We start from the raw sequence: 27,958 nt of genomic DNA, 5'->3' as shown, positions 1-27,958 counted from the left end.
AGGGAGCAGGTTTTAATGCATTCAGTAAATTTCAATCCCAAATATTGAGTTATGCACAGATTTATGTGGCATAATATGAGATACCAGTCCGTTTGTAGACGTAAGCTTGATTTTTGTTAAAATTATACAGAAAGCAAAATTATCCAGAGGTATATAAAGGATGCACATACAGACAAATACACCAAAGAAAATACTTTGTTTTACTAAATTTGCAGTGAGATATTAGTCACTCTGTGTTAAAAAATATAGGAATAAACAAAATTTTGAGGAACCTTTAATAAATATTTAGCTATTTCTGTTCTATCCATTCCCAACAACCTGTGGTCATTCAGAGTTGTGAAAATCAGGCTGGTTATTCAAACACCTCACTGTGGGTTAAAATGCTGACTTTGGGAAAAACTTTGAAAATCTGTCTTTGATATTTAAGTCTACTGTGTAAAATGGGAAGGTTAAGTAATAGAGAAGTACAGGGAATAGGCAATTTGTAGCTATGTCATTTACACTTATCTAGCTAACAGTTTATTATGTAAGGCAGGAAAATATATGTAATTGTATAAGTATATATAATTTATGTCATGCAGCATTTGTGTTGCAAAAGGTTCTCATGATCTGTAGGCAGGTGGGAGAAATTTAGAGACTATCCTGGTGCAATGTCAAAAAAATAGGAATATTTGTCCTTTGTTTTGCCTCACAAGCTTTTGAAAGAGATGGAACCCAGTCTGTCTATAATTTGGGGCATTTAAGATTTGATTAGTTTCTGAAAACATTCTGTTCTTGTAAAACTTTATTAAAAGCCACTGATCTGACAGCTGACTGAGGCAATACACACCTACTCAGGCTTTCTCTAAGGAGAGATAGATGCCTTCTGAAATTGTAATTCAAATAACTTAGGAATAGAATGAATATAATCACATTGAAAACACCTTGACCCTCCATCCCTGTGGTGTCTTTCAGACATCTCTGTCTCGTTTGCTCATCCTGGGTACAGAGGCTGTGCAGGCAGGGTTTGGGGTTCTCAGTGCCTTACCTGAGATCTGTCTGCAAACCCCAAGCCCAAGGAAGGGCAGTCCCAAGTCCTGCCAGTGCAGACATCCAAACCCACATCCATTCCCCAGCCTGTCACTGCATCCACAATGCAGAGTGACCGTGCATCCCTCTGGGGCCCGAGGGAGCTGCAAGAACCATTAATAACATTTTCCCTCTCTGGTGACACGTTCTGTCCTTTTCCTCACAAGGGGCTGAGTGTCTGCGGTGCTCAATGTCGAGCTGCGATTTGCTCTGCTTTGAGAGACTTTGTAGAAATGTAAAACACTCCTCTTACACCCCAGCCCGACCTATTGTTCATTCTGCCGGGTCAGACTCGTCTGTGCTGAGAGGCAGCACAAGGCTCCCTGCATTTTACAAATCCTTTCAGAATTAAATTGACCAGTTGCTGTGCAGGGGCTCCAGAAAGCATTTACATGTCTTTTACCTCTCACATCACCAAAGCCTCATTTGAGCTCCACTAAGAGACCTAATTTGTTGGGCTGAATTTCATTCCCTAACAACTTCCCCCCCACATCCAATTAGCACAGTACCACTTGTGACAAAGATAGAAGAGAATTCTAATTATCAGCCAAAAAGAAGCTATTCAGGTTGGGTTTTTTGTCTTTTTTGTTTTCTTGAGTTAGACAATCCCATGAGACCATTAGCATGGACAAAGTTCAAGCATAGGGGCTAAATCAAGCAATAAACTTGTGTTTGTGGCCAGTGCCTGAGCACTAGCAGAGTTCAGGGGGTGCAGTCAGGTTTCAAATAGCACTTAGATTTTTTTTAATCTTTCAAATAGATACGACTCAGGTGGAATTTTACTCCCCAAGGAGTAATATAGTCTCCTGCCCTTTGCTGCTGCTTTTTACCTTCTCAATTTTAGTCCACACATGTTCTTCACTTCTTCCTTCAAGGATGTCCATGGCATCAGCCATTAGTGACTGCAGCTGTGGTACCGAGATAAAAATTATCAGTGTGGAATTCACACAGAAATAACTTCTCTAAATACACAGATTAAAACCTAATTAAAAAATCATTTGTACGCTGATGATTTTATTACTCATCTTTCACACAATGAGCACTGCCACCTCATCTTTGCTTCAGCCATTACACTGTATTATTGTGGATATAACATACTTCACAATGGGAAAAAAATCCTCTGGAAAATTTGTTCTTAAGCCTATACATTTTAATGCAGTAAATGTTTATATTTAGTAAAGGAAGGCTTGGGTTGTAAAGAATAAAGGCTCCATATTTTATTCTTTAGCTGTCTGAGATATTCCGTGTCATACGTGAATGCTTTTTAGTATTTTCTCCCAAGGCTAATGTATCATCATTTAAAGCAGCATGTAAAACCTTACAAGAGGACAACAATAAAGCTGAGATGCTTTTACTGTAGCTGGAAGTATCTAGCTCATTTTCCCTGCTTTTACTATCCTTTTCCTTTGGCAAACCCTTCCTTCTCCCCATCATTCAGCATAAGAGAGCATAAAACCAAGGCTGACAATTTCTAGTGTAAACTATAAAAAGAAGCTGAGGGAAAATACTTGGTAATCTGTCCTTAGTGTTAGAAGGGAGGCTAAAATTCTAAAATTCCAGGTAGCTGCAGCAGTGCCTCACTGTGGTACCCTGCCAGGTTAGTCACAGCATTGCCTCGCCCTGCCCCTTCCCCAAACACCTGGAAATGTTTCAGCAGCTCTTAGTGCAGTAAGAGAGACACAAAGCTCGGATCCTTGAGCAGACTCCTGTGAGCAGCATCACTATTTAAGGACAAACTGGGAGAAACTGGTATTTAATTCCTGTCACATTGCTGTGCTCTGGTAGGTCTATTCCAAAGCGTTCAGCTGCTTAAAGAGAATGCAAACCACAGTTTTTGGAACCTCTTCCCAAATCCATTGCTCATTACAAGGAATTGGACAATATAAGCATTAGAATTTATGGAGCAGTTGTCTTTTCCCTCAAGAAATTGTCTCTTCCATCTGTACCCAGACAGGCAGCAGTCTAATATGAGAACATAGGTGGTAAAACTTAAAACATCAGCATTTAGGCTCAGCTGTACAAGAGAAAAAGATGCTGCCCTGAGATTCAAGAAGCAGATCTGCATTTCCTCAAGTTACCCTACACATTCAGGTATTTGAAGTTAAAATTATTTATCTGTATCCCAGCACTAGATAAAGGATACAGGAATCTTCTTTTGAATCTCTAAAGAAATTTGTTATGCTCAATCCCAGCCTGTTTTCCCTGTGCTTGTGCAACCATTAAGTTGAATATTGTTGGTCCAAACTTTTTATGAAATCTTTTGGGTATTTTTAAGTTGTGCATCAGCATTGATAAAAAAAAAAAAACAAAAAACCAAAAAAACCAAAACCAAAAGAAACCTATAAATTTCTGCTCTGACTTCAAGAGTTAACCTGTCAGAAATTTTCTATCACCATAATTTATGACACATAATCTCCTTCTATGAATCCAGAATAGACAGAGCCCAGAGATTAAGGGTATTAAGGGCAGAATGGGCAAAGCACAGATCCTGCATCAAACCAGGCAGCAGAGGGACTGGTCAGGAAGGGGAGGATGTTCCCAGTGCTTCCATGGAGTAATTCTCCTGGAGAACTGGCTGGGCAGCACCCACTGGGACAGGGACCAGGACATTGGCCTGTCACCCCTAAGGGGCTGCTCTGGCAGCCCAACCAGGCTGCAAATTTCACTGCTTTGGGCAATAAGTTAAAACAAGAAGTCTTTCCAATTAGTTTCACTGATATTGGTACATGCCAGTGAAAAGTGCCCATTGTGTGGTGTGGTTTTAATTTTTATCACCCGAAGTGTTTCACCAGCTCTGTTGGCAGATGAAATGTGCAGCTACAAAAGTGGGCAGTTGGCAAACCATAGTAATTCTCCCAAAGCTGATCTTTTGTGGAAAATCCCCCCTAAAGAGAAATGTGGCTTTAAAAAAAAAAAAAAAACAAATCCTAATTTGATTTTAAATGAAAATAGATTTTTTATTTTTTACAGCCTTTCATCTTGATTTATGATGTACAAATATGGTGACATTGAAATCATAAACCTTGGAAAGATTTTCTTCAGGGTTTTTTCTCCACCTATATTAATTGTTCAGGCTAACTGAAATCACAGCATCTTTGTTTTCCCAGGTTCTGTGAAAAAATACTGACTTAAAAAGGCTTCAGTTGAGGTTCCCTGTGCCATATCTTAGGACTTTATTTATTTAGTTACAGGAGGACATTTACACAGAAGAGTTTATAACTGAAATGTCTTTGGGATCCTTGTGAGTTGTACTATTATAAATTCAGTGTCTTTTAAACTTTATACAACTTATTCAGTATGTGATAATAAACATTTGGCATCTTTAGCCCTTTCTAACTCACACAGTTTAAATGCCTCCCTTGCTCATAAAGTCTTATCTCAGTTTTTCCAGTGTAAAGTCAGAATGACCTCAGAGGAATTATTTTAAATTTTTATTTGTCCAATGCTCGATTAGAACTTGGCCAGCTCAGTTTCCTTCAAGGAAAAGAAACGAGATCTCTCTCAGAAATGTTGGTGAGGAGTGAGAATTACATGGGGCCAGCCTGGGTGCTGTGGCTCTGACCCCAGGGACACGGGGCTGTGTTAGGGCGTTCACAGGGGTCTCAGGATGAGGGAAGAGATGAGGATTTGACTCCATGTTTCAGAAGGCTTGATTCATTATTTTATGATATATATTACATTAAAACTATACTAAAAGAATAGAAGAAAGGATTTCTTCAGAAGGCTAGCTAAGAATAGAATAGGAAGGAATGATAACAAAGGCTCTGTCTCGGACTCTCTGTCCGAGCCAGCTGGGCTGTGATTGGCCATTAATTAGAAACAACCAACATGGGCCAATCACAGATCCACCTGTTGCATTCCACAGCAGCAGATAATCAATGTTTACATTTTGTTCTTGAGGCCTCAGCTTCTCAAGAGGAAAAATCCTAAGGAAAGGATTTTTCATAAAAGATGTCTGCAACAGGGCTGCCTCTGGAGCGGCCACTGAGAGCTGCTGGATCTCAGCAGGACAGGCCAGTCCTGCAGAGGGTTCATCCTCTGTGGACCCCAGTGAGGTGAGGAGGGGGCAGGAGGATGAGGAGGCGAGGATCTCCCTCTGCCCCTTTCCCTGGATGACTCAGGAGTGCAGCCCCAGCCATGGGCAGCGATGCTCTGTGCTCGATGCAGCTGGGATGTGAGAGGAACCAGCCCCTACTGGCATAGGAGAAGCCTGTGCCATGTGGGCTGGTGTCACCAGGAAAGATAAAGCCCATTAATCACTCCCTGGTGAAGTTATTCTGCAAGTTCTTGCCTGCAGTCTTGTGCCTTCACACTGTGGTGCCTTAACTTTACTGAAATATTCCAGTTTTAAGGCAAACGAGCCTCCATTTGCACACAGAGAATAAAGATATATTTACAGCTGGGTGGCAGAACAAAGAAAAATAGATGAATTCTGAATTAATGCAGTGTAGCTGGTAGAGATTTTCTGTCTTTATGCTTGTAAAAAAGCATTTTTACCTTGTGCTCAATAAACAAAAAATACGTGTTTCATTGAGAGATTTAAAGCTTGTCACTTAAATGCCCCAGCAGGGACCTTTGTCCTGCCCAGTTCTACCCTTAAGAGACTGAAAACCTGTCTTGGGTGGCCTGAAGCCTCTCCAAAAAGCTTTCCAGGGAGGTCAGGTTTATGATTACTGCCTGACAAGATACAGACAAGAGAGTGAGAGCCTGCGCCCGACGTGCGATGTACTGAAAATATTGTGCCCTGGAGAAAAACCTATCACTGAAATATGTACCAATAACTCAAGACCCTTTAGTCAGCCTTGAAATGTGGGCCTGCTGAAGTTTAATACCAGAGAACTTGAATCAAAAGGAGAATGTCTTTTAATAACACAGTTTCTTTGCAATGTCGTTTCCCCTTATCTCCAGCCCAGACTTCAAAGTCTGGCAGCCACCTCCTGCAGTTGCAGGCTGCTGCTTCTCTTCCCTAAAGCAAGCTGCTGTGAAGCTTTAATTCTGCAGAGCTTAGGAGCTTTGCAGGACTGCAAACAAATGGCAAGGGACTGGCTTTGGGAAAACCAAGAGTTTTTAGTTGGATCATCAAAATTGGACTGTATTTAAATGCAAGGGCTGTGGAGGGACTTTTTTTTTCCCCCTAGAATGAAATGCTTAAAATTTACATGCACCTGAGCTCCCTCTTTCCCCCTTCATAAAACCTGACAGCCTCGAGGAAGAATAATCATATGGTACTTTCTGATTGCAGCTTATTGATGTGCTATCAGGCCTTTAATGACTCCAGTCCCAGCCCTGCTGGCATCACTGCCCTCCTCTCACAAAGGGAAAGCAAAGCATGGGTTATTCAGAGACAAGGAGCAAGTCATGGATGGAAGCAGGAAAGGAAACCTTTCCTTCCCTCCTCTGCCCAGCTGTAGCTGGATTGGGCCTGTTTTGCAGCAGGTGGCTTCTGAGGTTAGATAACTTAAAGTAGCACAATCTGAATAATTGCAATCATTTTCCCAGACTGATTTGGGGAGGTTTGGGGGAAAAGAAGAGGTTTTAAAAATATGCCCACAGATGAGTCATGCTGGTTCTATAAAAGTCATCCTTGCAGGTGATCAGCACCTCCTCTGATAAAGCACTGAAGGACGATTTAAAAACTACTTCAGGGCTGCACATTGGAAAAATGAGTTACAGAGCACATTACAGTGCAGAGCTCTGGCCCAGCCCTTCCTTCCCTGGCTCCCTTCTTCTAAAGGCCAAAATAGGTGTTAGAAATAAAACCTGACCAGGTCTGCACCCTCCCAAGAGGCTTCCTGCAGGCAGGGATGGTCACCAGCTCAGCCATCACTTGATTCATCACTTGGGGCTGCTCCTCCTCCCTCTGCCAGAGGCCAAGGAGGTTGGTGAAATGGAACCTCTCCATCACACTGGACACGAGCTGTGCTTGCCCTGTTTTCCCAGCAAAAGCAGGGAAAGGTTAGAGGACAGTTACAGGAAAAAAAATCTTGTCCTTTAAGTCCTGCACCTGGAGGCTTATCAACCCCTATATTTGTGCTATTTTATAAGCAATGTGATATCCAGCACCTTAAAGATAATGCTGCTGACAGTATCTGAAGGGGGGAACAAAAAAAGATGGATTTTCTTGCCACACTCTCTCTAGTAGTAGTAGTAGAAAAATAAATATGCAGTCATAACATATGTGAAGGGGGGACAGCAGATAACAAACTTGAATGCAATTTTATCATTTGGAAATGGCTTTTCCATAATCCCCTGTATTCAATATTTCCTAACTTATATGGAGTGCTTTGAAAGTTTCAGTGAAGAGGTGGAGGAATGTGTGCAGTGTGTCAGCTTATGGTTTGTTTGCAGACTAGGCAAATCCAGAGTTTTCAAATATATAACCTTGAGGGCCCAAAACCTGCAGAGGTGGTCTCTGATCCTCCAGGCAGCCAGGCACATGGTAAATTTTAAGTGTGTGAATACAGAAACTCAGCCAAGTGCTTGCATAAAATCTCAGCACCTGCTGAAGTGTTTGATGGATGGCAGCCTTGCCACCATATTTTCAGAAGTATTCTGATGCCAAAAATGCAAATAAGCACCCTACTGAGATTTTCAAAAGCAATTTGGCCTAGATTCCCGACGAGATGGAGCCATTGCATATCTGAATGCTCAGCCCTTCAGAGTGAAATTTCCATTCATCTAATCAGGGTTTTGAATGCACTTAAGTGCCTGAAATTCCAAGAATTGGCATCAATTTTCAAAACCACTTCCAGTATTTTTAGCAGACCTTTGTTCTGGCAGCTCCATATGGTGGCACCCTGATGCTGCCATTTCCATGCACTTCAGGTAGGTGATTCTAGGTCCAATCATGAATTGAACACAGTGAAAGGAAAGTTTGGAATGACATTTATTTTTTTCAACAAACTCTGTCCTGTTTTTAAATTGAACCTCTCTTCACAAAGAATCTTCCTCATTTGATTTAGTCTTCATCTTGGTTTTGCAGAAATTTGCACTGGGCAACCATCAAGTGTGAACATTGTTCTTTTATCAAGGCTAAGAATTTAATAACAACTCTGATCTTGCTTTCTATACCTCTTACAGGAACAGTAATGGAAAAAAACCTCGGTTTTCTTTAATTTTAAAAAACCACAAATAATCCTGGTACAGTTAATTTTACACCTTTTAATCTAACACCTAAGATAATTGTGAAACAGTGTGAAATAAAAGACTATGGTGCTGGAGACCAGCAGAGTAATGGAGCTGTAATCTGGGAGCTCCAGATGTGAGAGCAACTGGAAAAGAAAGAGCTGAGGCAGTGGACTGGTATTTCCATTAGCTGAAGGAGAGAATCAGGCAGTGCACAGGGAAAAGCAGCTCTGGTCAGCAGTTCTCTGGAGGATTGCTGATAGCTCCACTGATAGCTGTGTTTGGAGAGGTTAATTGAAACCCAGGCATCACAGAGCAGAGAAGCCAGCACGGTAGGAGATACCTCTTTTGAGAGAAGTGTGCTTTGATTAGTCTATTAATGAAAATGCCAAGAGCTTATTATTCTTCTCAATAAACATAATGCAGGGCTGAATTCCAAAGAGAGCAAACAACTGAAAAGGAAAGGAGAGATAAAAGACAATGATAGCAGAAGGACCATTATGTAAAAATAGGTACCAACCAGATAGTTAAGCTTGTGATAATTCAGGTGGAAGGTCTGCAGTGTGTTTCACTCAGAGCAGAAAAGACAGAAAGCCTGACTAGTTCTAAGATGGATTTTACTGGATGTATGAGTGAGATATTTGGTGAAACAAAGGTGTACAACAGCACATGACTTGAGGATGCTGGAGGGTCCTTCCAAACCCATCTTCTCATGAACTGTTATCCCAACTCTCAGAGGGGAGACTGGCACAACCTCCTTACAAACTACATTTATCACTTGAAGAGTCCTTTTCTGAGGACCTGACCTAGCATTACTAGGAGATAACCAGCAAGAAAAGAGTTTCCTGTGCTCTCTGATATGTGAAATTATAACTCTGACCCTACCTAGTTAACATGGTGCTGAAGCAAGGAAGAAAATGGAGCTTGGTCTCCACCCAATCCTGGTTCTCTGAAAGCCCCAGGCAGAGCTGTGTGCATTAAAGGAAGGAGAAGCAATCAGTTAATGAGGAAGAAAGAGAGCTCTTATCAACACCAAATAGTCTCACGACATTTGAGATGCAGCAAATGGTTTTCCCTGCTATTCTTGAAATCCGCCCAAACCCTTTTTGTTCCAGCACTAAGAAATGAGAGTGTTGAGTCATCAGCTCAGAAAGCAGGTAACAATCTTCTCTCATCATGCTGTGTCTGTTGGGGGCTTCTCCAGTGATTAAGAAAGTGAAGGCTAAAAGAAAACAATTTTTTCTCTGCTTGACTCTTCAGAAAAATATAAGGGCAGGTCACGTAGCTCCTGGAAACAAATTTGGCATCTGAGCCAGCACTCACTCTGTGGACACAGCAATGCTGTTTAAATTTAGAGTAGGTTGGAAATAAATAAATAAATGACTGACAAGTAGGGCTTTTTTGTTTTTTTTTTTTTTTTAAGGGATTAGAGGAGGTTGAACATTGTCAGAGGTGGTGTTTCAGTGACGATGAGAAATGCAGAAAGAGAAAGTAAATAACTGCTGCTGGCAGGAAGAAAATTTCCACAGGGAGCTGATCCGCATGATGAGAATTACATGAACTGTAGCAGAATTCAAGGGGCTACTAAGCTGCAGTAAAAAACATGATAAAGTGACCTGGCAATCAGATGAAAGTGAAACCAGCCCAGGTAGCCACAGTGAAGGTCAAGCAAGCAGCAAACTTAAATGGAGACTCAGGGGAAAAGAGGAATTAGGTAGCAAAGGAACCCAAAATGCAGTACATAGAGTAAGAGCTGTATTCTGGTTAGAATACAGACTTCAGTAACATATTCAGATAAGAAACAGGTAAATGATGATGCTGTTACTTTCTGGATGTATCTCGCCCCTGTTGACTAGTATTTCAAGGAGAATTTAAAAGAGAAGGTAAAAATAAGCAATTGATGGATTTTCTGTTGAGGACAGAAATGGGCAGCCTCACAAGAGGGAGCATTCCCTGGAAAACTTTTTGCTGCACAAATTCCCTTTAAACTAAAACCAAAAAAGGAATTTATTCCTGGAGGCTTCTTTGAAGACCTTCCTCTCTGGGAAGAAAGGACAGAATAAGGTCCTGCTGCCCGAGGATCAGCCCTGTGACATCCTCCTTCCTCTGACCTTGGGAATGAAAAAGCACCCACACAAAGCAGATCAGGCTCTGCTGGATGGAGCTTACCTTGGCTCCTGCTAAACTCCCAGCACTAACAGCCAGAACAAAGCTTTCCTTGCAGAAAGGAGCTGCAGAGCATGTGAGAGGAGTGAATCATGTGTCCTTTCATCTATTGAGAACTTCAGCGTGATACCCCCACCTTTTCCTTTTCTCTAGATGCAGGAAAGGAGTCATCCCTTCTGCTACTTCTATTTATAAATAAAGTTAAATTGCTGACTGCTAAAAAAAATATATATTAAAAAAAAAAAATCAAAAGGAAAGCGAAGTTTGGTCAGCCTGGATTTTAAGCAGGATGTGTCATACCCAACACTCAGGGCATGTTTGAGTATCAGCTTAAAGAGCACCACTTTGCAAAAGTCTGGAATGTCCCCCAGGAGTTCTTGTCTATTGTGAAGCCCTTTCAACTGTTTCTCAGCTCAAAAATCTCAATGAAGTTATGCCTTGCAAGCAGCTCTGTAGTGCATTGCAATAACAAGCAGGAAAAAGCCATCATCATGTTTCTTTAATGCCCCTGGTATCCTTCAGGATGTGTTTGTGCTGAAACCTGTCTGTAGTAAATACTTTCCCTCCACTTAAAAAACAGACAACAAAAGAGTGAGATCTGTAAATGCAAGCATCATGCTGTGAATCATGTGGTAGGTTTTGCTCACCTTTCTGGTATTGAGGAGTCTAATAAACCCCTCTGGCCACACTTTCTCCTCTTAAGCAGCATCATGTGCCATCAGCATGGGACTACAGCAAGAGAAAGGCAAACTTGGTGTGCATAAAGCAGCAGAAATTACCCCAGTGAAATCACTGAATAGAAGAACTGCCTGTCAGTGCTGGCAGTCTGGGCTGGGGTCTGAGTAGCTGCAGGTCTGACCAGCAGACATCTTTAAGGCAAATGAAATAACCCTTGTGCCAGGGTACTTCTGGGTAGATGAGGTTTATGGCATTTCCCAGATGAGGGGCAGACTGTGACATTCTTTCTCAAATTGCTTTAAAATACCCAAATGTCCCCTTGATTTAAATGGAACTGGCTGTTCTTTATGAGGAAGGGGGCGGGGCAAGAGAAAATTCTCTGGTTTTTAAACCTCTAACTTCACATCATACCAACACTGGTGTGTGTGTGCATAAAGCACATAATTAACTCCAGGTTGTGTGGCTGCACAACTGAGGTGGCACAATTGCCTTGAATATTAAGTGCTGCCATGGCTTAGTAAGATCTTCTTTAGCCCTGAAATGTTTTTGTCAAAAAAAATCTCATCAGGACAAGAATTTGGATTGCACATTTGCATCCTCAAATGAAAAAGAAGACAGAAAGGAGTGTTGTTGCTATTAAAAAAAACAAAGATATTCTTTTATCTTCTTAAAGTAAATTGTAAAGCTTAAGTGTGCAGCTGAAGTTTGTCTTGCAGAAGTTTTTAATTTAGTTTGCGTGTGACAGAAGTAAGATGGAGTCATATTTCTAGCTTAAAGAAAATTTTGGAATACTTTTAAAGAAGCAAAATTGGCCAAGCCTCTCAGCACCATAGAGATGCTATCCTCAGCAGCAGAGCAGCTCTGGCTCTGTGTCTCTGTAATTCCCTTTGTCTTTTGCTCTTTGGTCTGCTTGAACCACGTGGTCCCGTTCCTCCAAATTCATTTACAGAGTAGGGTAATTTTGGAAAATACAAAAGATACCCTATTTCAAAGTTTCTTCTCTTCCTGATACTCTTTAGAGATGTACAACTGTGACAGAAGAACCTTACCTCTAAAAGCTCTGTGTCATACCCAAAGAGAGAATTGTGGACTCAATTATTCTTTCCAAATTGCACTTTCACTAGGGCTTTTAGAAAGGCCAGGGGTTTATTCTGTAGCCAGTGCCCAACCCCACTGTCTGTTTGCACTTGTAGCTCCCTGAAGTGCCCTGAAGTGCAGTGCCCACAGCAGTAGCAGATATTTCACTTTCCCAGGGATGCCACTGCTATCAGCCCACACATCAATAACTCAGGCTTTTGGTCATCCAAAGCCAACAGCACAAGGCTTCAGGAGAGAAGCAGCTGTGCTTCCCTGGGGATGTCTGACCCTTCTCCTGCCTCCCAGCCATGCAGACACTTTGTGAGCTCCCATTTTGGGAAAGCACTGAGCACCTTCACCTCCCACCAGCCCCGCGGGTTCAGGCGCTCAGCGTTGTTGCAGCAGCTGCTCTCTGGAGCTGAAGGAGATAGAGCTTCCTCAAATATCCAGCTAATGTTTCTTCCTTGCTAGGGGTTGCTAAGTAGCAGTTTTTGTCAACCTCCAATCTAAGAATATAAATCCTGTGATTTGCTAAGACACTCCTGACGAGAAAATGGCTCCGATCCCCTGAGCACAGAGAACTCCAACCCGGTTATTGCTGGGGAAAAAGCATTAACATTAGCATGCACAATCTGGGCAGGAGGAGAGGCTTCTTCCTCATATTTTCAGGAGAATAATTTAGGAATTGCATTAAAACAGTCTAGTCTACATGCAAATTTGATTTTTGACCTTTTGTGCTAATCAACAGCCATGCTGCTAAAAAGCTGTGTACATTATTGCAGAAAGTATGGAGTGGAATTAACTAATATACATTGGATGTGGCTGTGGCAGATTTGAAGGTTATTTCACATACATCCTTACACAGGGATCAGCATCTGAATCATCAGAAATGCTTCAAGGAGCAATTATTAGCTCTTGATGGAGATCCTGGTGGAATGTGTAGTATACTATGGATATTAAATATAGTGGGTAGTTTTGTGGTTATATGGACAAGGGATATGATACATTAGGCCATAAATATTTGAGAAAATTGCATGTTAAATGATTTAAAATTAACTGGGTACTGTTTAATTAGGAATACTTTAAAAAAGTATCTAAACCCCATTTGATCTCAGCTTCTGTCACAGCTCATGGGGTGTTTCTGGACATGGGAGGAGCAGCATGAAGTACCCACCTAAAAGCACAGCATCATTCCCACACAGAGGATTCTGCCACCACACATCACACACCAAAAAGAGGTTTTTATAATGGTGCTTCTTATAAAATCCATGACAATATTTTTTCCCGGTTCTGTCCCCAGATTGTTTTGTTTCTTCTTCCATGGTAGGACTGAGACGTGCCTTCTGGTCTAGGAAATGAAATAAACATACCATAGACTGTGGTTTTTTTCATATTCATTTTCTGTAGAGGAAGGTCAGGTTAGGATAAACTGGAGGAGTGAGGAGGATGGGGAGACTTCTCTGGCCAAAGAGAAAAGGGCCCTGAGAAACTCCCCAACCCTCCTGTTCCAGCAAGGATTGTGGAGATCCCCCTTGAGCTATCCCAGCCTCTAAGCAAGTTCTGCACCTGAAAATATTGGCAGTTTTCTAGTTACAGACCTTTCCAAGTTTTTTTTGTTTCTGAAACCCACAGTCAGTGAGCACTGCTGGGCAGGCAGGCAGAGATTCAGCCATCTCTGGCCATGTGTAAATTCCATGAGGATCTGGAATAGCAAAATGAAGATAATTTCTAGTGTCACATTTCAGATGGAAGAGAAGCTACTTGGTTCTGGGGCAAAAAAATAGGGACTGAAATGGGTTCCAGAAATCTTGCCAGAACTAAAGAGACCAAACCAACCCACCCAGCTCTAACAGAGTTTTGGAAATCCAGACTTTGCAACCTTTTGTATCAACAGCTTAAGGTTTGCTGATGCATAGTATAAAACCTGTTCTTCCCATCCATGCACTTTTCAGTGCTGATCATCCAAAGCATTAAGAACTCCACCCTTCAGAACACGTCATCCAGATCTTCTAGCTGCAAAAGGAGCTGGTGTGTTGTCCCCTGAATTCTTGAGGTTTAATTTCCCACAGATTTGTGCTTTTGCCATCAGCAGCACCAGCACAGCCCCAGGTTTCCTGCTTGTCCTGTCTGATCTGCACGTGCCAGCTGTGTCCAGCTGTGTCCAGCTGTGTCCAGAGCGTGTGAGTGCTGCTGTCACCCCCTGTGTGTCCCTGGCTGGGTCTGCCCCCACCTCAGCAAGGACAGATGCTCAGAGCACTTGCACAAAGCCCCTTTGTGTCGGGAGCTGGACCAGCTCTGCCCTCCCTTCCCTTCCCCTGCAGAAAATAAACCTAGATTGAATGTCAGTGTCACTTCTCACAAAGGAGTGCTCTGTTTGCAGGGAGCTCTGCTTTTAAGATGCCAGGCTGTGTGGTCACAGTGACAAATGGAGAACCCCACTCAGTGCTCTCCAGACTTACCCTGACATAAATCAAAGCAAGTGGACCTGATATTTCCCTTGCAGCATATTCTGCTGCTGATGGATTCCCAATTTCGTGACAAACTGCATTGTACACTTGGATTTCTATGGGTATCTGCTCCTTTTCCTTGGCAATAGGAAAACTTTGAAACCATTTCAGGCCTTACACTCCAGCAGAACTTGGACTAAAATTGGACAGATATTTGTTGCAGAATAGGAAGGGTATTTAAAAGAACATGTTCGTGAGATGCCTGGTATTTCACACCCACTGATAGAATAGGATTTAACTCCTATTTTTAATTTCACCTATGAGAGATTCAGACACTGACAAAGAACTGAACATGTGGCTTGTGATTTTTTTTTTTTTTTAAGTGGGCACTATGATTTTAGATTTTAGATTTTTATCAGATCTGAATAGATAAGTTGAGTAAACACTACAGACTTGCCTGACTTCACCTAATACTGTTCTGACTTAGCATCAAGTGAAGGACAAGGAGCCATATCTGCTCTGCCTGAGAGGGTTCTCAGGACAGCCCTGATATGTTTACATATGTTCTTTCCTTTGCCTTTGGTACCATTTAAATCCCAGAAATTTCAGTGATCCCAGAACCTTCACTCTGAAAAAAAATAAAATTGAAGTAATTCTTTTAACTGATAGATTTTTGTAAAAAAAATATTTGAAAGAAGAACTGGCTCTAGTCTGCCTGCTTTAGAATTGACTAAACCTCTATAAGACTGGGATCTTTAATCCCCCCTTTTTTTTACCTTCTTCCTTTTTGTTCCTGGAAAAGGAGGAGTAAGAAAGTAACTGGTGACACTTTCAGAATCATTCAGTGATTTATGAACACAAACTGAGTTTCAGTGCAACACTTGCACACTTTTGCTGCTTATGTGCTCCTCAAAGTCTCACCCTTGCTGTAAATTGAGGGAGTTTTATTTTATGCTCCTTTTAATGCCAGTACTTTTGTCCCAGGAAATTCTCCACAGTCCCATCAGTAAGTAAATGGAAGCCAGGGATTTTACAACTTTCATGACAGATAAGCCCTCATTTTCTCTCTTTGAACAAGCCCAAAGCTCCTGCCAGAAATCCAACACATGGGTGGCCTGCAACTTACAAAACATGATCTAGATTTGTACTGGTTTGCTAAAGCTAAACAAGAATGAGCAAAACAGGTTGGCTTGTGTTACCTACTTGCACAGTTTAATGGTGAGCACTAGGTTTCCTAATTCCCGTTTGTGTTTTAGAAGATTTTATTTTCTTCTTTTCTCCAAAGATGCAGCCTGTCTCCTTTTGGAAGCTGGGCAGGGTTAGGGCCATCTGACCTGGGGCTTGCAGGAATTGGGCAGCTCCTCAGCCTTTTGGATGATTGTGTTGGAGGTGGCATGGAGAGGTCAGCTACACTCAGTTTGTCTGGCAAACTTTGTAGAGGCTTTCCACAATCTGACCTGGAAAATGTACTTTCCCCTTCATGTTTCTCAATCACCAGCTCAGAGCCAAGCCTTATCAGGGACAGCTCTGCTCCAGGTCAGCAGGTTAATGACAAGAAGAAATGTCTTTTATCCCCTTGCCAAAATGTCATGCCCATTCCTCTTGAAACAAGGCCACGGTCACCAGAACCTGGGCCTCTGTTTACCCCAGGAGAGGCTGCTGGAGTTCACTGGGATGGGAGGTGACAACGAGAGAAAGCCCTTGCTGACCCTGGCTGAAGGAAGCCTGGCTCTCTGTTCCCATCCCTGCAGCTGAGGTGTCTCAGAGCTGCTGCCAGCCCAGCAGAGCTCTCAGAAGGGAAAGGTGAAGGCTCTGCTGAAGGGGTGACCATCAGTGGTCACAGAAATCCATGGGGCTGGAGTGAGCTTGGGTCTCCCTGCCACCACAGCACACTGCAAACCTGCCTTTGAACAAAAGATTGGTTGCAATAATGAAATTCAATAACACAAATGTGGCCCTTCGTGGGTAAAAAATGTATTTATGGGGACTTGCAGTGTGAAGTTTGTGCTTTGCCTCAGAATTCATTTGATTACCTAAAATCATGGACAATCACAGAGCAAATCTCATATGACAGTTTTCCCCCCAGAAGTATAGAAATGTCTGAAGCTCAAGCCTCAGACTCTCTCAGCCTCCTTTTAAGACACAATCACAAACAAAGAGTACACAGTGCTCAAGACATCTGCTGTTACCTGTGAATAGGTGCTGCATGTAATCAGGGTGCTCTTTAGCAAAGTTTTTATTTGCCTCCTTTATTTTGTCAGCCTTGTCTCCTTTCACAAATGGTGTGTACATAACTGAAAAAGATACTTCTCTCTTGAAGGCTTCTTGAGCTGCAGCCTAAAAAAGACAAAGAAATGATACATTTCTCATTGGGTAATGGCTAGTTAAAAAAAACACCAAAAAACCCCTTCATTCTCTGATGATATTTTCCCTTTAATAATTGCACAGTCATGCAAAGATAACATATTTTGGTTCTGAATATTAATTAGAGAGGAATTTAAATTAGTTCCAGAAAACACTGCCTATCTATACTCAGAAAATCAATTTAATGGGGAAAGAACATTTGTAAACAGTTTTCAGTGCAGCGAGCCTCTGTCTTCAATGAGGAGAAAAGTATTAGCTAAATTATCTCCTAGATGAAAAGAAAGAGTGATTCCATGCTCTTTGAAGGTCACAGCTTTCATCTGAGGGTTTTATTCAGTCCTTGGGAGCTGGTTAAAAAACACTAAGCATTCATATTACCCCTTGGGTTGGCACGAATCAGACACTGTGCCTGTACGGAATATTAGTCTTAAAATATTGCATTTAAGCACCGTTTGCATTAAGAGTAAAATTCACTCCTATGCAGAGGGCAACACGAAGCTTATGAACCTTTTCATCCCTGAGAAATGACTCAAATGATGCATTGTGCTGGGCTGGTGCAGAGAGGTGGATTTCACACTTGGTGGACCCCAGTGGTGCTGGAGCTGCCAGGAGGAGCTGCCAGCCTGGGAACAGCCTTGCTTGGCATTTTTATCCACCAGAGCAAGGGAGGCTGAGCTGCAGCTCCTCCTGGGCTGGGGTTTGGGTCAGAGCACGTTCAGCTCTGCCTTGGCTGCATCTCCTGCTGTCTTAGGTTGGAAATTGTGTGAATTCTATTCCCATCTGCTAGAGGTGGGGCCTGCTGTTCATTAGGAGTTTTCTTTATCTCTCCCACAACCAATCCTCCCTCCAGGAGATCTCTTCTGTCCATGGGTCATTAATTATAAATTATCTTCTGTTCATGGCCAGTGAGTGCCCCTGCAGGGCTGATCCAATTCCATCATCCCATGGGGAGATGCTCCGCCCAGGGGAGGAGCCAAGCATTCCTACCTGGGTACAATCTGAGGTTTGGGACAGCATAGCAGCCTTTGCCCATTGCATTCCCAGAGGAGCAGGTTCCTGCTGCCCTGCATTCCCAGAGGAGCAGCTTCCTGCTGCCCTGCATTGCCAGAGGAGCAGCTTCCTGCTGCCCTGCATTGCCAGAGGAGCAGCTTCTGCTGCCCTGCATTGCCAGAGGAGCAGCTTCTGCTGCCCTGCATTGCCAGAGGAGCAGCTTCTGCTGCCCTGCATTGCCAGAGGGAGCCCAGGCCCATCTCCAGCAGCCCTGGAGCTGCAGAGGAAAACTCCCCCCTTGTGCAGGATCCCTGCTCCAGCAGAGCCACAGCTGGCACTGCAGGAGGGCTGAGCCCCCATGGGATGCCTCAGCCACCCTGACACACAGGGGTCAGGGACTGCTCTCTCAGTGGTTTCTTTTCTTGTCTGTACTATTGCATTTGTGTTTCAAAGTTTCCTAGTAAGGAACTGTTATTCCTATTCCCATATCTCAGCACTATCACAGAGTTAACAGGGATGGTCAGACAGGCATGGGAGGAACGGATATCTGCATTTCAATGGGGGGTATGAATCTCCCAGGTCCCCTGGGGTGATTCACAGAGGGTGTCACCGTGGGACCAGCTCTCTGTGTTATTGACAAGCCTTCATTTTTGCTCTCCAGTCTATCCCCAACCTGGGTAAAATTATCCAAGGCACAGTGTGGCTCCGTGAGTCATCCCTTCAGCTGATGACTGCTCCCACCACCCCAGGATGGGAGGCTGAGAGTGCCAATTAGTTAAGTTTCCATGTCCTTCTCTCTAATGGCTTTAGACAACAGGACTCTTGATAAGGTTTTATGCCAGTTTATTTCCATCCTGTTGATTGATATGGGGCATGCAGAAGTGCTGTTACAGTTGGTTTGAGTAGATTTTAGGATAGGCTGCCACACGTGCACCCTGAGTGCTCTTACACTGATTACTCTGCCTGGATCTTGAGGGTATCACTGGGGATTTGTTTATATTTTGGATTTCTATATTTAGCCAGCACATTATCCTGCGTTTATTGGGATGGAAACAGTCTGGAGTGGCCAGTTTAGCCCTGGAGAATTAACAAGCCTCAATGTGTGTAATAGTATTATGGCCACCCGGGGCAATAATAACATTCCACCCAGGTGAGGAGAACATCCAGCTTTCCGTGGGCAGAACCATGTTATCCATGGTTAATGCCACAGATCTGGAGGTATCAGACCAGAAAATAACAAGTGTGTCCTCTTGCCAAGAGCTTGGGGCACACACAAGGGGATCTGTTCCCATTCCTTCCTGTGGAAAACTTACCAGTCTGCACTGATTGACAAGAAAGTGATTTTAGCTTTTCTTATTTCTGTGGCTGTAATTATCTTGTTGTTCAGGGCCTTTAGAGGATCATGTAGCAAACAATGCCACCAATCTAACTTTCTAAAGATACATTTAAAAATAAACTTTTCCAAGTTTTTCTGAATTTCACGTGTAAATATAGACATGGAATTAGGTCAGCCTAATTTTGTGTGAGAAGTTGGGTATTCTGTTTATTCTATGTAGGTTGGCAGCCCTCTCCTAATCCAGATTGATGTGAGCATGTGAGTGTGGGTTTGGGTGTATCCACACACTTCAGGTTTAAAATAGGTGGAGAGAGGGAGCGAGGTGGGGAAGCGAGTGGCTGGACCAGGCAAGCTCTGCAGTCTGCAAAGTTCATTTTTGGGTTTAGAACCCTCAAGATCACTTCAAAGTCACACTTTGGGATCTCTGCATTGCCTGGTACAGCAAATAGTGAGTAGTTATTTGGGCAATAATAGTGAAATGTCAGCCAATGAGGAAAAAAGCAGATTGATCATTTCTGGTCAATACTGTTACTGAAGGTATTATTATTATTATTACCCAAGAGCATTTTCCCCCAGGCTACTGACTCTGGACATAGACACTATTTGTTTTACTATCTTCTTGGATTTTTATGGGGGTAAAGTCTTTAAAGATATAAAAACTTCAGCCCATAAAAACTTTGGAGGAGAAAACTTTATATGAGGAAATCCCAGAGGATTTTTCTGCTCACGCCTTTATGTACTGAAATCTGTCACTGTGGATGAATATCTGGCAGCATGTCCAGGAAGCAGAGATGCCTCCAGAACATTTGTTGTGCTGTGCACATGTCACTCAAGATACAGACACACCAAAAAGAGGATTGGAAGGGCTCAATGGACTTCCAGGAATTCCTTGCAGAGAGGGTTGGGCAGCTGGTTTTTCCCTGTTTTCACGTGTTTTGATGTCCTTGCATCAGAGCAGGCCTTTGTACAATGTCCTGTCAGGTGCAAGAAGGAGGATGTTGCTTTTCTGGCCTCAGAGTGAAGGAGTGTGAGGCTCTCGTGAGTGTGGGGGCAGCTGCTAAGCTGACAAAATGATAAAGAAAGATTTTTTTTTTTTTTTTTTTTGCATATCTTGCAACTGAGCTCTGCAGCAAGTCTCATCACGTGGAGCTACACTCCAGCCCTTAATTCCAGAAAAGTTAGAAAACATGGAGTCCTTGAGGTGATTTTAAAATATAAGGGAGAGCTCCTCTAGCAAGGTACAATAATGAATGTAAGGGCTGTGACTGACACGAGGCCACTGAATGTGCTTTACTTCAGCAGTGGACAGAATCTATTTCTCCAGCAAAGATGCGAAAACTTGCTTTAAAAGAGTCTGCAGAATAAGCTGGTGATGTGGAAGATTTCTTTTTGTAGTTATGGGACTGACTCATGCTCTGCTGTGTCAGGAGGTTTATATCCCTGTTTTGGAAGTGTGGGGAATCAGAGAAGTTCTGCAGAGAAACCATATGGAGACAAAGTGTCTCAAGGGGTATTTATATTGTCAGCACCTCTATTAAAATACCAATTAATTCCTTCACGAAGCACAAGCTTGAGGGATGCCTCACTTACAGGTTTGAGGCATGTACTTTGCTATAGTGAAAAATAAGAAGCCAAAAGATATTCTTAAGAAACAAACTTTGTTTTGATCGAGTTTTTAAACCCATATTTGACCCAAAACTGTCTCATACTCTTCTCTGAGCCTCTGGGCTCTGCAATATCCAAGGTTTTCTTCCCTGTGAGGGTTGTGAGGTCCTGGCACAGGTTGCCCAGAGAAGCTGTGGCTGCTCCATCTCTGGAATTGTCCAAGGCCAGGTTGGACAGGGCTTGGAGCAGCCTGGGATAGTGGAAGGGGGTGAAATGGGATTGGATTTAAGGTCCTTTCCAACCCAAACCAGTCTATAATTCTGTGACTCAACACTCACTAAAATTCTGTTAAGAACTCATAAAATGAATAGGTAGATGCACGAGAAAGGAACCTTCCCTGTGTCAGCTTCTGATGGCAAATGATGTAACTGCTTCAATATTTTTATGAAGCTCTTGCCATTTTGCATTAGAGCAGACATAGAAGAAAAATGGCACTCTAGTGAAAAAGTCTTCATAACAGTGAGAGTAGCTTTCCCTGCCACAGTTCCTAACCTTAATCCTCTTTAACTACAGAAAGGTTTAATTTGGAAAATCCAATTATCTTGACATCTAGAATTAGCCAAAAATTTAGATATCTTTCTAGTGCCTTATCTTGCAGCTGCAGTGCACACTCAGTCCCTGTCTCATTTACAGTACAGCAGGAACTGATGCTTTTATTGATGATTTTTATTAATGCAATGGTATCAGACAGGGTAAAGCCATTAGCCTCTTCTATGAACTCCTTCCACTCCTAGGCTGGTAGTTAGAATTATGGGTGCACTGCAGTGCAACCTATGTGCTTTTCTCTATATCTTTCCAACCATACAAAAGTCTCTGGCAGTCCTGCCACTAAGTCTGGGGCTGTTGTGATACGAATATCTTCTCAACAGCACGATCCTCTTACATAATTTTTATTTTATATTTTTTTTCTGTGGGGAAAAAATAAGCAGACAGAATGCCAGAGCACATCCCTTTCTCAATATGTTTATGGTATGAATAAATCATGTATTGCACAATAGATGAGAACTTTCTGCTTATCTGCCTTGTAATGCCTCCCCATTAATGTAGGTCACATCAAATATCAGCTTATTTGGGGTTTTAAGTTATTAAGGTATTTAAGTCTCTGCGAGTTAGTTTGGATGCAGCGTATTTTGAAAGGGGATTTGAGGAGCAGATCCGTGTCTTCCCAAAGGCAGAGGTGCTGCAGATGGGTTACCTAAGGCTTCAAGGCCTGCTTGATACTCTAATAAAGGATCTCTTTATGTTTGGGAAGAAAGAAAATCCATGCTTTATATCCTTTCAAAGAGTCATTAAAGAATAATCCTGAACGCGCAGCATATGGGAAGGCTGAAGGCTGCTCTGGAAACTCCTTGCCTGTGGTGTCTGTGAACAGGCCAATTATCCTCTACATGAAGCCAGTGTCAAAACCAGAGTTTTTAACCAGTTTTGTTAACAATGTCCCCTTTTAAAATATATTTTTGTAGTGAGGAATACCCCAATTCCAGTGAAACAATTCCCGGTGGCTGCTCTGGGCTCCCCTCCAGTGCTGGGAGAAGCCTTTTGCCATCCCAAGTCCTCAGCAGGTGTTGGGACAGCTCTGCAGGGCTCCTGCTAGGGCAGGAACAGGTCACAGCTTAAACAGCACGTTGTTTTTGTGGATAAGAAATAAATTATAAACTGTGCTCAGCTGAACAGCTTTGGCAGCCTGGGCTCAGATATCTGAACTCAGGCAGAGCCAAAGGTTGAGCACCACTGAGTGATTTAGGGAGATACAGTCAGAATCCCTTGGCCAACATCTGGATGCTGCATCCATCAGGAGGTTCAGGGAGAGACAGGGAGTGAGCCTGGCAAGAGAATACTCCTGGGAGAAAAATGGGATATTTGCTGTAAGGGGTTTTCAGGGCTTTTAGCCTGAGGAGGAGAAAAAAAGAGAGAAAAGAAGAAAAGGAAGCTAGAATACAGAAACTGACTGAAGGAGATGTCGGTGCTTCCCAGCACAGAGCTCAATGTCTTTTGGGAACTTAAATGTGAAGAGATGAATCAGACAGCCTGAGATGGTGACTGATGTGGTTAGCCTGTCAAATGGACAGCACTGCTCAGAGGGTCAGTGGAAAATCATGCCTGAGTCATTGCAATAGCAAACTACTTCATGTGCCTGAATGGCTGGTAATTTAGTAGAAGCCGAGTTGACTGTGTATAGAGATGTTTCTGAAAAGTGACTCTGTCTATTTTTGCATGGTGTGCTCTGCAGTTCCTCAGAGCAGGTGTGCAGGCAGAGCCACATCACCAGTAATGATCCCAGGAGCAGCACACATTCCTGCTGCAGCTTCGTTTCCCAGAGAAAGGAGCAGGTACACAAAGAAAGGGAAGGGGATAATGGATGTGCAACTTCTTAAGGACCTTTGCAATTCAAGGGAACAATGAGGGCCTGAGAACAGCACAAAATGGGTGGGGTTTTGCACTGGTTTTTCAGCTTTCCTTTGTAATGCTTAAAGCTCTGCTTTGCAACCAGTAAAAAAGAGAATTAATGGAAAATTCTGCTTTTCAAATATGTACATTACTTTTGAGCTGCCCTGTGGGTTTTTTAAATGGTCTAGAGTTTTGCTGACCAGGTTGTTCCCGTTGAGCATCCTTAAGACATGATTTATAGGTCCCTGTTAACAATTACAATCCTAATTGGGTTGATAATTTGTTTAATATTGGGATTTCAACAGCTAACAACTACAGCAAGGTATGTGTTGCCTATTTCATTTAGCAAGTGTTAAATAAATCCATCTCTCCTCAAATCAGAGACAATTAATCCATCTGCTCTAATAGTTGTGACATTTAAACTAATACCTTCTCTTAGCATTATGATTCAAGCAGTATTTATTCTATCATTACTGACTTAATACCAGAAAAATAGAAGTCGGGAGAAAGTATGTGGAAGTGGATATTATTAAAGAAAGGATGCAAGAAAACTGTTAAATTCCTTGGTTTTGTACATGTAGAATTGTTTCTGAAATAGAAATATTAGCAGTAACAGTAGCAGTGAAAAGCTCCCAAATCAGTATCAATATGATAGAAACTCTGTTATGTTATTTTATTTGCCTTCTCAATCCAGTTTTCAATTACTCCATATTTTTACTACCGTACCTGAGAGCAGAATGATGCTGATTTTCTGCAGCTGAGAGTTATGTCTTACAAAGAGTGTATTCCAAAGGCAGACTGGTCTGAATCCCTGAAATGGCACACACTGGGGGAATGGGCCCACACAATGGGAAGGGGCCCATTCTGTCCTGACAAAATGTTGTTAATTTTAATTTTAACAAGTTGCTTCAGTCATGATGCAGTGGGAGGTAGGAAATCCACAGACTGGTCAGAAGCTGCACTGAGATCATCTGGACACCAGTGAGATGTCTTAAGAACAAACTGATCTTCCTGCTTAAGGGAAAAAAAAATCTTTTTGGTCCAATGACCAGGAAAAGGAATATACTTATGTCCAAATTTTCCACCAGGAAATTGAAAGCTCAGTGCTTCAAGGCAAGAGTTGGCCTTCAATATGACCATGGATACAGAAGGGGGAGGATTACCTGTTGGTGTGTGTGAGGAGCTATAAGGGAAATGTTATCTCTTTTCTGGCATGAGAAGATTCAAAATGAATTCTTAAAGCAGCAAGAAGCTCAACAGACCTCTTGGACAATACAGACCCAGGCACACCAGACAGGCACCAACTTCTGCCAGTGCACCCAAGAGCCGTTGACCGTACACAGATTTCCCCCCGATTTGATTAAAGAAGGGACTTTCCTGCAGTGAAGAGTGGCACAGCATGAGCTGCTGAAATAGCTTCAAGAATTAATGAGAAATACGTTTTCTCAGTGATATGATGGCCAGGCTGCCCAGAGAGGCTGCCTGTCAGCTCCTATCAGTCATTCCATTAGGAGGATTGCAAAACATCCCTGCTGCTGCTGCTGCTGCCAGCTTGGAAACGGAAACCTCCTGCTCCATGGCAGGGCAGGGTCGAGTGTGAGCACCCAGCTCTGCTGACAGGCCTGGGCACCAGCTGGGGCTGCACAGGAGGCTCTGGCTACCAGGAGCTTTTCCCTCTGAACTTCCTTGCCTGGGATGTTCACCCCTGAAGGTGTGAGATGAGGCTGAGCTCTACAGGAGCTGACAGGTGCTTGGCTGCCTTCAGGGCTGGGCTTTATTTGCTTTTTTGGGTGCTTTTTTTGCTTTTTTGGGTGCTTTTTTGGCTGCCTGCCGCAGCCCAGGATTTTGGGGTGGAAGCACCTGGTGTTCACAACAGTGACCAGAGTGCAAAGCAAAGGTCTGAAGGCACCCAGACCTCTACGTGCTGCTGGAAGCTTTCTCTGTGGTGCTGAGTTTAGCTGACAGAAATATTCAAGTTGCATTTTCTGCGTGCTAAGAGCAGCTCTGTGGTGGCTGCAGTCTTGCCCAGAACACTGGGTTGAGCAGGAATTAAAGCTAAAAGCCCAGTTTACTCCAATGCAAATTAAAGGCCTCCACTTGAGCTGCGGCAAATACTTGTTGGCTACATCCTGGAATTAAGTTTTTAATACAGATGGCTGTGGAAGCGCGCAGATATGAACACACAAGCTTTGAAATGCTTTCCTGGGGTTCTGTTAGTTTCTGCAACATATGCCTGGCTGGTGCAATGGCATTTAGTGTAAGACTTTGCCTAGGTGGGATTGACTTTGGATCTAAGTGCACAGTGGATGACAGAGCTCAGCTTTTAGCATAAAATAGGCCACATGGTTTGCACAATGGAATAATGAAAATAATTAGATTTGTAATGTGCTAATGAGTTAAGACTGAGATATTTATAAATGAGGTAATAATTTACACTAAAATGGGAATGCCAGATGTTGGTCAGGCTGTGACTTTCAAGGTTTCAACCCTGTTTGACAACATTGGGCTTTTTTGACATTGTCTGAATGTATGAGTGTGGTATATTTTCATTCACAGAATGAAACATCCAGCTTATATTGCACAGTTTTTAGCCAGTGAAATTCTTTGCCAAGGTGTGAGTAAAACTGGACAGTTTGGAGAGGGATTCTTTCTGTGGGATAAAATATCACAAGCCTACTGTTTGTTTTGTTGTTACCAGCTGAGAAATTGCATTGCAGACAAGAAATGCTGGGGAGCTTACATGACTATAGTAATAAGTAAGTTTAAACTTTGTCTTGCTGCTACCACTCTGAAGATATTTACTATAATACATTTAGTTTTTCCATTATTATTTTTTGCAGTGAACTCTATTTAATTAATCTATTTTTAATCTAACAGCCAATAGACAAATCATCCAGTGCATATCTCTAGTGGGTTATGAAAAGAAACCCATTCATTTGATGATATGTCAACTTGGAATGTATATTTTTCAATCCACAGAATAAAATATTTGAACAGAGAAAAAGGCCCATCTTACTGAATAATATTATCCATTGCCAATTACTTTTCCACCACTCATTGGCATTATACCTTTGTCTCAGAGTAGAATGGAAGTTGGGTATTAATATTCAAACCCAACACAGGGCATTAGGTATTACATATCACTGTACAGAAGATCCAGAAATAGATGATTTACTTTAAAGGGGACAATCAAAGAAAGCTAATCAAAAAGCTAATCAGAAAGAATATTTAAAGTTGCCTTGATCATGATCCGTAGGTACATATACAGGGAGAAGCTAGGATGTGCTAAAGGATCTTTAAGCTTTCAGAAATTAATGCATAATATAAATTGATGGAAATTTGGATTGAATGAGTAAGGTCCCAGTTCGTAAATTGGGGCAACACTGGGTAAAAAACCTGTAACAAATAATCTATTAGATGGTCAATGGTAAATATTCTGTTCCTCAACTGTTTAAATGGGCGTTGGGTAACTTTCTCAAAACCAGTCTCTGATTTCCTTTTGTGGCACCAATGCAGGAAAGCAGGGGTGCAATTCTGTGGTGTCTTTATGCAGAAAGTCAGATAATTTATTTAGTGTGAGTCCATGTGGCCTTAAAAATTTAGCAGAACAAACCTTGCAATGTGCCTAAGAGGAGCTACACAGTCACATGGAACAGGTTAGTGCCAAAGAAGAAGAAATATATAAAAGTTGATAATGAAGGGAGCAATTTGAATGTTTTTAGAATGGTTTAAAGAAAGAGGACTCCTGGCAGTTGATGTCAGGGATAGGAGAAGTTCAAAGGAAAGGATAAACCCTGTATCAGGAGAAGAAAACCAGAGGAGATACAAGATAAAGACTGCTCTGAGCATGAGGAATAGATCAGGAGAGAAAACACATTGATTTAGAAGTAGGATAAATATTAAAGAGCTTTGCAGTTGAGAATTAAGGTCGTGAATTTTTTGCAGTAAAGACGTCAACTGAAGGATTCAAATGGTCTGTACAGTATTTTGAAGTCATGACAGAAGCAGACAGAAGTAGACTTTTCCAGCAGTTAAAAGAATCATGATATGACGAAACAAAAGTAGTCAATGCCATGCCAGAAGGTTTTATACCTGACCCACTGATCAAAGCAAAGAGTGACGTACTTAATCTACAAATCTTTCTTCACAGAAGGAAAAAACAAACCATCCTGTCTCCCATCTATTCCCTTTTCCTTGGAAAATGTTGCTCATGGTTGTGAGCCAGTGCTGGGGCAGAGGAGTAGTTAGCACGAAGCATGTGCATCAATAGCTGTTGCTTTGGTTACAAAGGCACATGAGCATGTATAGTTGTGACAAGTTATTTTCAGCTTTTACACCATGAAATAGAGAGAATATTAATAAAAAAAAAAAAAAAAAAGAAAAAAAGATTATGCTACCTCTGCTCAGTCTCTCTGTGGTGGAAAGTCCCAGTGTGGTGTCACACGCTGCATCATCCTGATAATTGCTGCTGTGTGCTCTGATGACATTGAAGTCAGCCCTGGTGCTGAGTGCACAGAACTTGGTGCACTGGGAGGGGAAAGGTTGCTGCTGGGAGGGGAAATGTTGCTGCTGGTGCTGGGGATGTGTCTGCAGGAGCTGTTTGTTGAGTGGGAGCAGCACTGGGCCCCCAGCTGCCTCTCCTGCGTGTGTCAGC

At 42.4% G+C, this 27,958-nt stretch overlaps 1 long non-coding RNA gene across 2 annotated transcripts; it reads right to left on the bottom strand.

The window, feature by feature from the left end:
* Nucleotides 1–47: 47 nt before the first annotated feature.
* LOC139594704 (uncharacterized) lies at nucleotides 48–27,958 on the bottom strand. Of its 2 annotated transcripts, none has more exons than XR_011680738.1 (3): nucleotides 27,702–27,958; nucleotides 16,751–16,898; nucleotides 48–1,976 (listed from the first exon to the last, which is right to left on the bottom strand). It is a non-coding gene; the product is annotated as an uncharacterized lncRNA (long non-coding RNA). The 2 variants fall into 2 exon arrangements; XR_011680737.1 differs by lacking the exon at nucleotides 48–1,976 and adding an exon at nucleotides 12,795–13,462.

Source organism: Agelaius tricolor, unplaced genomic scaffold, assembly GCF_023055355.1.
Source record: "Agelaius tricolor isolate 1412-34295 unplaced genomic scaffold, bAgeTri1.0.p SCAF_12, whole genome shotgun sequence".
Taxonomy (NCBI): Eukaryota; Metazoa; Chordata; class Aves; order Passeriformes; family Icteridae; genus Agelaius; species Agelaius tricolor.
The sequence above is the reverse complement of the archived record's forward strand: the minus strand, read 5'-3'. Positions and strand labels throughout refer to the sequence as shown.